The 8,884-nt window shown below is 32.9% G+C and overlaps 1 protein-coding gene across 2 annotated transcripts in view; it reads right to left on the bottom strand.

Annotated features, from left to right (window-relative positions):
* The window catches only part of Rap1 (RAS oncogene family member Rap1), a 211,478-nt gene extending 205,022 nt beyond the window's left edge, over window positions 1-6,456 (bottom strand). Inside the window, exon 1 of one of the 2 annotated variants that reach the window (XM_069837063.1) lies at window positions 6,300-6,456. The gene's annotated coding sequence lies outside the window, so the exon portion shown is untranslated. Of the gene's footprint in view, window positions 1-6,049 lie in introns of both variants that reach the window. The other variant, XM_069837061.1, reaches the window with a different exon arrangement.
* Between the last annotated feature and the right edge of the window lie 2,428 nt (window positions 6,457-8,884).

The following is an 8,884-nucleotide window of genomic DNA, read 5'->3' on the forward strand; positions in this document are numbered from 1 at the left end:
CTGTGTTTGGAAAATATGAACAAGTATGACTTAAATATTTCAACGATGATCTATGGGCGTATATAAGAAAATAAAACATACTTTCTCCGTTTTATAAATAAGTGGGGAAACAATAACTGTGGGGAAAACGAAAACATATGTTTTTCCTGTTTATCTATGGCAATAATAGTTTCATGGGTCATAAATATAAACACAAATAATGTTTGATACTTGCTAGCAAACCTTAAAACACTCTTGCTTTGTTTCGCAATATGTGGGGGAAAACAATAACAATGTTTTTCCTTGAAAATGTTTAATCTTATTTGAACACGTATACTGAAGAAACAAATGAAATTATAAATGTATGGACTCCTCTACAATCATTAATCAATGAGACAGCCAAGAACAGTTCACTGATCATAACACATATGTTATTATTTTCCGCACTTTCTGTGAGTTATTTTCTTCCCCACCCAGACCCTATATTCTGTACTGACCCTATGAACATTTTCCGTGTTAATCGTTTGTGTTTGAATGACAGCGTCTAGAAAGCTGTATGTGGATGTGCACTGCTAAAATTAAGCGAAAAAGTTCTATGAAACGCCTCACATGCATTTATAGTTTTTTTTCAGAACTCATTGTGTTTGAAGGCCACCTCTCGGGAGGAAATAATACATCAGGTGCTATGAAGTTTGTAACCAAATAATCGGCAAAGCATGTAATTTTTGGATGGACTGGTTGGATGCTAACCAAGTTTTAAACAAAAACAGTTCCGACATCTGCAGGATCGAAGAACATGAAACCAAACGTTCGCTGTAACCACTTTCCAAATTCAGTGTGCCCATTATATTAAAAGCGCAACTAAAGGAGATACGAGCGCAAATGATGTACACCCAATACGAATATCAGCCACTGATGCTATTACCACAATCTACTATATACAGTCGCGAAGCTTGAGGTGATTTTTTGCAAATCTCGCGATAAAGCGCTCCAAGCGGTTAGCAACTAGAAACAATAGACTATCCACAGTCGACTTTGGATTTAGAGTGGACTGAGTCTTATTTCCATCCAGTGCTAGGTCGTTGCGTATTTCGCATTGATGCTCGTGAAGAAAAATCCTAACATCTATTTCTTATTTTACTTCTAGATACAAAAATTGGTTAATAAACAGCAGGAGGGAATGAATTTAAAGCATATCTTTATAATAATATAAAGTTTTGCTCTCTTCATTTCGAAAACACACAATTCATGAATGAAAACAAAAATAAATTAATCTGGAATGCAGTTCGAACTTTATTTGATGTTTCAAATAAACCTGTTCTGTTATTACCTGCAGCTGAGAAACAAAAGCTTTGCACTAATTCTACGTCTGTATCAGCTGATTCCTTGAATAATTGTACATTTTCAGACAACTTAGGCCTACTTTTTTTTTCAAAGGATATGTTTTTAATTATAGCTGTTAATTTTGTTGTTATTTTTATTTGTTACTTTACTAAAGACGTAGAAAAAGTAAGTCTGTTACAATAAAATTTATTGATCACGTTTTATTTCTAATTCTGGTGTGATTATTATTGCTTAACCTCATCCCACTTTGTTAACTACGTAAGCCTACACTACAAGTACCGGTACATGTAAGTTACTCCCATTAATTCATATTTCCATTATTATTGTTATTATATTATTGTTGTAAAGGGAAATGCAAATTAATATTTATTGGTTTCATAGTTCATTATCGCTATAATCTTGAATGAGTGAAGCGATTATAGTAAATTTCAGTTCGTTTTGCAAAAACAAAAATAATATTAACCTATTTCTTGCAGGTATCTTCGAGTTTATGGTGGAATTTAATATACTTCATTAAAATAATAAATGGACTTTATCCATTTAATATTTCAATAATGGAAGGAAGGTGTTAATTTTTCCAAAAGAACACGACAACGAAAGTGTAACATATTTCGTCATCTGCTAGGAGAGATCTGTGATGATGAGGCGATAGTAGCGATCCTAGTGGTGGGCAACTACCCATGTTTGCATTTTTACTACATATTGAGCTTCGCGACTGTATATAGTAGACTGTGCTATTACCTTACACCAGAGCAACTGCTGGGAGTTAAAGTAATTGAACAGAAGTAGATCTCCTACGAAAATGTTTGAATTCGTTGTTGCAATATTTACAACTTCAAACGAGCAATTTGGGAATGATATGAAGGCAATTTTTTTTAATTTCTCGCCACTTTACGCCTATAACCTCGGTCTTTTAAAAGATAATTTACAGTGTACAGAAATCCTTTACGCCTCGCGATCTTTCAATGTTCCGTGTTCGTTATTAGGTTATTACATATGGTAATCTGAATAGAATTGTTTAACGCGTAATGACTATTTACAATTAACGATACAAGCTAGTATCGCACGACACCTTTCTTGAGAATAAATGCCTAATCTCTTACGTGTGTTTGAGTTTAGATTATGTTAAATATTCAGGCATAAAACGAATAAGAAGTCTGCTTTCATATATTCGCTCGTATTTTGAAGTGACAACTCATATTTGACATCTTTATCGCAACCAACGTAAACAGTAAAATGTCTTATTTAATAGAATGGAATTTACAACCCAAAACCATTCCCTGTACTGAGAGTAACTTGCATTGCCCCGCCCCCTTACTGAACTTAAAGATGACAGATTTAGCACACTTCGCTTTCAAGAAACCAAAACAAGATTCTTTCCCCCACCCTCCCATAACTTTACTTGAAAATAACTGGCAACCTTTGTATAAAATAGTGAAGATGTAAAATATTGCTAAAGCACATGGGGCAAACAAGCTTCCATTATCCCAGTACTTTTTAAACCTAGTATGGTAGCAATGGCCTTCTGTCTTAATCATGCTACCTTAAATTTGAATCTATCTTCATTAACCTATCGGTGATATACACCTCCCACCCTTGAATTTAAATGTTACAATTCAAAAAATTTCTACATGCTTAAAAAACAGTATTAACATGTCATTAAACTCTACAACTTGTTAGGATGACCAGATTATTTTTTTTTCAAAAGGGGTAACCGTTAGTTAGTGGGGTTTAAAAAGGGCGCGTCAGCATCTATGGCTATTTGCGCCCTTATCTAAAATTATTTACAGAACAGAGACATAATACAATAATCAGAATGCTTAAGAGAACTAAAAAACGTTGTCACGATTAAAACGAGGTACACAAATTCAGTTTCAACAGGGTGATGCATAAAACATTATAAAAATCTCAGACCTTAACTAGTATTTAAAAAGAGACAATAAAATAACAATACAAATGCTACCATAAATAATCTGGCGTATTTCTAAAATACTCGGATGTAAAAGGTCCGAATGTCAAGTTTGTTAAAAAACTTAGATACTAAATGACAAGTGTAACCTCCGGATGTAAAGGGTCCGGAGGATAATTAAAACGGGTCAATAAAAAAACTAAATCACCCTGTCAAGTCCAGTACTCGATAAAAATCTCAGGACTGCATTTGTACAATTAAAATCATTTCCAAGAGCGTCACGAAGAGTCGGCCGAATTCCATATAGGGGTAACCGTCCTGAATTCTTTCATTAATCGCAACAGTTCAGCCAACATACTCATAATCTATAAGAAAAATGTTAGTGTAACAGAAGTAAACTTCAAAGGCCGAATTGTATTCCGGAGATAAAAACGGGGATGTTTACGCTGTGGGGACTTGTAAATGTGGGACTGACCCAGGAAATAGGGAACGTCTGGTCACCCTATCTACAACACAACCGAAATTGGCGGCAGCACAAACTATTCCCTCAGTCCCATACGTGTGAAATATAGAAGTCCTAATATCAAGTAATTTTAAATGTTTTGAAGTTAATGCAAAGGAACTTGCCGATGATGGAAACTTCGAATCAATAAAACATTATACGTCTATATAACATTTTTAACAGGATATACTACATACGTAAACTGAATAGACTAGATGGAAAAGTGTATACAATTACGTAAAAAAAATAATTGAAACGTTCTCTAGTAGATACTCAGGTTTGTCACAAAATATAATTTTCCAAACATTAATTAGCTAAACATGACGGGCCAAATAAAAATTTGGGCACTTACTATGCACCTCACAATTCGAATATATTTGAATCGCATCCATATCCATTAACTCTTATGCAAATTGTTTGCGGCTTGCAATGGGGTCTTTGCCCAAGTTAAATGTTGCAATATTGATATCCAGTTCCAAATAATAACACAAAATAATCTCTGAAAACTGGAATGGCTTCCGGAATATTAATAGTATGTTGTTATGGGGGGGGGGTCAATTAATAACCCTAGCATTTCAATCCTTCGGGATCGTTTGTGCTGCCCCTTGCTTTAATCTCTCAACAATCCTAACCCCTTCAAGGACATGAAGTCCTTAATGGAGACTTGTGGATGATAGGCCTAGTTTACTTTTGGAAATTGATTTTTCCAAAATAACGATCTTTTAAGAGTATAAGAAATTAATATAGGCTAGTGGTCATGATAATTGAAATAAAAGTAGTTTTATAATTTTTCTCTAGAAATATCATACCGGATCATGAAAAGTGATGCTCCATTTTCAGAAATTATATATACAGAATATGTTATAGATTAAGTAAACGTCTTACGTCGTACGATGTTACGATCTTCCTAATCAGAGAGAGGTGTGCACCCGAAAATACACTCTTGATCATTACTGAAATCAAGATATGTACTTTGTATTCATCCATTTATACCGATTAGCAACGATAAGATTTCAAGAAAAACTCTACCAAATTGTTATAGATTTCAATGTACTGGACGACAAATCGATAAATCTCATTTTAAAAACTAAAAAAAAGGAAAGTTGATTTATTATTGTACAATTTTCTTAGGCCTAGATGGTATTCTTCCCACTATACAACTAGGTTGATACAGTTATTTAGTTTACTTGACGGTGCATTTTCTCGACAAAATTTATTCGCAACTGCTTGACTTTAGTTTGGGAATACGTAAAAACTACTAAAGCAAAGCTAAACTTATTTCTGTTTGTTAGAATTTGTCATTTTTGTATGGAATAATTCGATACCTGTGATATAATCACAGGATTTCTTCAGGAGCAAGCAATATAAATATTGTAAAAGAATATATTCATTATATCAACACAATAACAAATTATTGCTTAATAAAAGTCCCATGTTTTCAAAGAATACTATATCTAGTTTCTATGTCCCACAAAAATGTAACTATCTGCTACACATTATAAAAAAACTCCAAAGGTTATGTTATGAAGCTTCACGTTAAACATAAGAGGGGTTTTAAAAATATTTTCGATCCAGAATATACCACACAGGACAACAACAACAAAAGTATAATTCCTCAAACAAATTACTTAAATTTAATGTAGCATAATGTAACAATGTAAGAATTCTAACCTCCTAACATTTAGAAAACCTTCTTTCACATCCTGGATGTAATAAACAATGATATTACCGGACTGTTATTTTAAGGACGGTATAAAGTAAAATAATAATCATTATTTACAAGTTTCCTCTCATGTAATCTACATATGTCAATCTCAATAATGTTTTGCTCTAGTGTATAAGCAGCATAATGTGATCTGAGAAATATAACATGTATTACTTCAAACACAACCAACAGTAATAAATTAATGAACTTACTTTTCTTACGTTACGTTTTAAGACCTTACGTTTCTTCTGTTTTCTTTGAATACTACATAACAATATGGTAAACTTAAAGTAAACACTGAAAATGACAGATCATTAACAGTAACCCAGATCATGTTGTTTGTTAATCAAATAGCAATGCAGTCACGGTGAGAAATTCGTTATGCACATAGCTAAGTAATGGATTTTAGAAGTGTTTTAAAACTATGAACTTGAAGAATTAATACCTAAACAACACACATGATAGAATATGGCTTCATTACACATGTAATAATGCAGTCCAAGATTGCAACCACTTCTGTAATATGTATATCTCCGACAAAGCTATTCATAAATGGTCACATATTTATAACACGGTAAGTTTCAAACAATTAAACAATCCAATACAGTACCTTGAAAGTTCTTCTATCCTACTTCGTTGGCAAGAGCTTGACCCGAACTTGTTTGCTTGAAACACTCAACTCCCCTTAGCACTGATTACACCGCCATGTCTTGACACGGAAAATTCGTTGGCCCTTTTAACACCGGTACGACATTCTCGCCTTTATTATCATAGGTTAATTTTCTTCTGACTCCCAATTTCAGTGGAGGGCTATGCTTACGACAAATAACTCTATTTTAAGTAAATCTTTCAACACTTACCGTTAACTAGGGCGATGGCTTCCCCACTTCCGTCGACGCATGCGTACTGATAAGTCAACTACACCACTTTTCCGGTTCACTATGACCAATGGCAACAACACATACACACATAATCTGTATTTTGACATATAACATTTTATAAATGGAAAACGTTTTGATGGCATTAAAACACTGAACAAAGAAGTATTAATTCATATGATATTATTTCCTAAGTGCAAAACACTTTACTATGAAAGCCTTAATAATATGAAAAATTCAAGCACCTCATGCGCACGGACTCGACGTCATGTTGCCCAGCCTTGAGGAAGTTAGATGTAATTTATATACATATTGAAACAAATGAATAACGATTTACGAAAGTAACCTCAGAATTGTTGAATGGATGTTGTCAAACATAATTAAATGACTTCTTTTTGTTCATTTTTTTAATAATATGTGAGAGTCTCTGTATTGGTTAATATGTTTGAGATCTATCGAACAAATTTAAACTGTTAAATGTAGTAGTCCGGGTCATACCATACAATTCAGTAATTTGGGGGGAAATTTAAAACCTTCTGTAATAAAGCTGGAAAATTGACATCTAAAATTTCAATCTTGAAGAGCGAAAAGGAAATGTTGGGTCCATAACTTTTTGTTACTGATGTTATGGGGGAATAAAAAATATAATTATATTTTTGTAACGTAATTTTGAGAAAAGGATATACATTTCCCTCAAGTTTTATATCACCTATTAGGACTGAGACATGGGTTACAAACTTGCTAGAAAGATTTTATTGCTTCAACAGTCCTTTACATTTTTATGGACAGGGTTTTTCCTTTTCTTCTCACGGGCCACAATGAACTTTTTCAAGTGCCTCATCTGGCCCATGGACCGCAAGTACTGAACTTCACCAAGGTCCATGGGCTGTATTTTGTTCATCACTGGTTTCTTGCAGAGTATGAAATTTCATATTTTGCCTATCACTAACAATAACTAAAATTAAATAAAGCAGCAGCATGGTGAATTATAGAGAGATTTGAATTACATACTTCTGCCTTCAAAAACGCACACTTGACATCATTTCGAAAGGTTAGATCTATCTTCGTTTTCAGGTGGAAAGGACAAAGGAACTTACTGACAGTAAAAACTCATTCTTATGCTTGAAATCATTAAAAATGGCTCAACAATTGAAAACAGGTGTTGCATTAGCAACAAATTTAAAAGGTTTCCAAGAGTATATGCAAAAGCAACTGAAAAAAATCAAAACATGCATGGATTTGACCATGGATAATTCATATAAAAATATAAGCCTGGATTCAAATCCCAGTCGAAGCATCCTGAATTTATAACTTGTGTTGAGCAAGCCCATTGTCAAGGAAACACAGAGGTTTTCTCTGGGTACTCCAGGTCCCTTATAACATCTCAACAATTCTCTACTATCATCAATAATTGCGAGTTTTTGTTTTCCATCAGACAATAACAATGACCATAGTAAAATCCGTTTTCTTTTAATGCTTTTTACGTAAATTAAATGTTACGTAGAAAATAATGAACGTGTAATTGTACAACCTAGTCTGGCATTCACCTTATACTGGGGGGCTATTCCATGACGAAGGGAGCTTGAGCTCAAAATTTTCAAACATCCTTTATGTACAGAGGTGTGAAAATTATTAGAATAATCTTAATTTTAAAGGTTTTTTAATAGTTCCTTCACAAATATTAATTGAATTGATGAATATTGGTATATATTACTATACTGATGTAGGATATATTTACTACTAACAATGCCGGAAAGCATTGTTGTACATTGGTATTTTTCTTATTTTACAATTGTTATGGGAATTCAGAAATTTTTATATTATGTTGGCGGAACTGGAAACATAAAAAATTATATGCACGAAACAGATGTATACGTTCATTTGAACCTTCACAACAATGTAAAAGCAAAGAACAATTTGTTTAAAGCATTGCTTAATTAATTTTTTATGTTTCCAATTCCGCCAACATAATATAATAATTTCTGAATTTCCATAAAAATTGTAAAATAAGAAAAATGCCAATGTACAACAATGCTTTCCGGCATTGTTAGTAGTAAATATATCCTACATCAGTATAGTAATATTATATACCAATATTCATCAATTCAATGAATATTTGTGAAGGAACTATTAAAAAACCTTTAAAATTAAGATTATTCTAATAATTTTCACACCTCTGTAAGATAAAACACTGAAGTTATCTGTAAAAGAAAAAAATATGGATATTAGTTCACCATTTACCAAGAAATTAAGGTTTAAAGAGAGCAGTGGAAATTTGAAGGCTTAAACTAGATGTTGTACTGTAAGTTAGTATTACCGTGTCATGTTATTGTCCTGATTGAGAGAAGATAGTCCACTGTTGTAACCGCAATAATATTTTGTTCTGAAATGTAGGCATATTTCCTAAAATTAGCGCATATTATAGTGCTCGTTTCAATGTCCCACCTGTGACAAAATAACTTAAAAAATTTGATTCTAGAGAAAGCAAAGCTGGAGGCTACAATTGAAGTTATGTACATAAGTAAACATGTTCTTATTGACATTATGAATCTAATGTTTCAGATTGG

This window comes from Periplaneta americana, chromosome 10 (genome assembly GCF_040183065.1).
Source record: "Periplaneta americana isolate PAMFEO1 chromosome 10, P.americana_PAMFEO1_priV1, whole genome shotgun sequence".
In the NCBI taxonomy this organism is placed as follows: Eukaryota; Metazoa; Arthropoda; class Insecta; order Blattodea; family Blattidae; genus Periplaneta; species Periplaneta americana.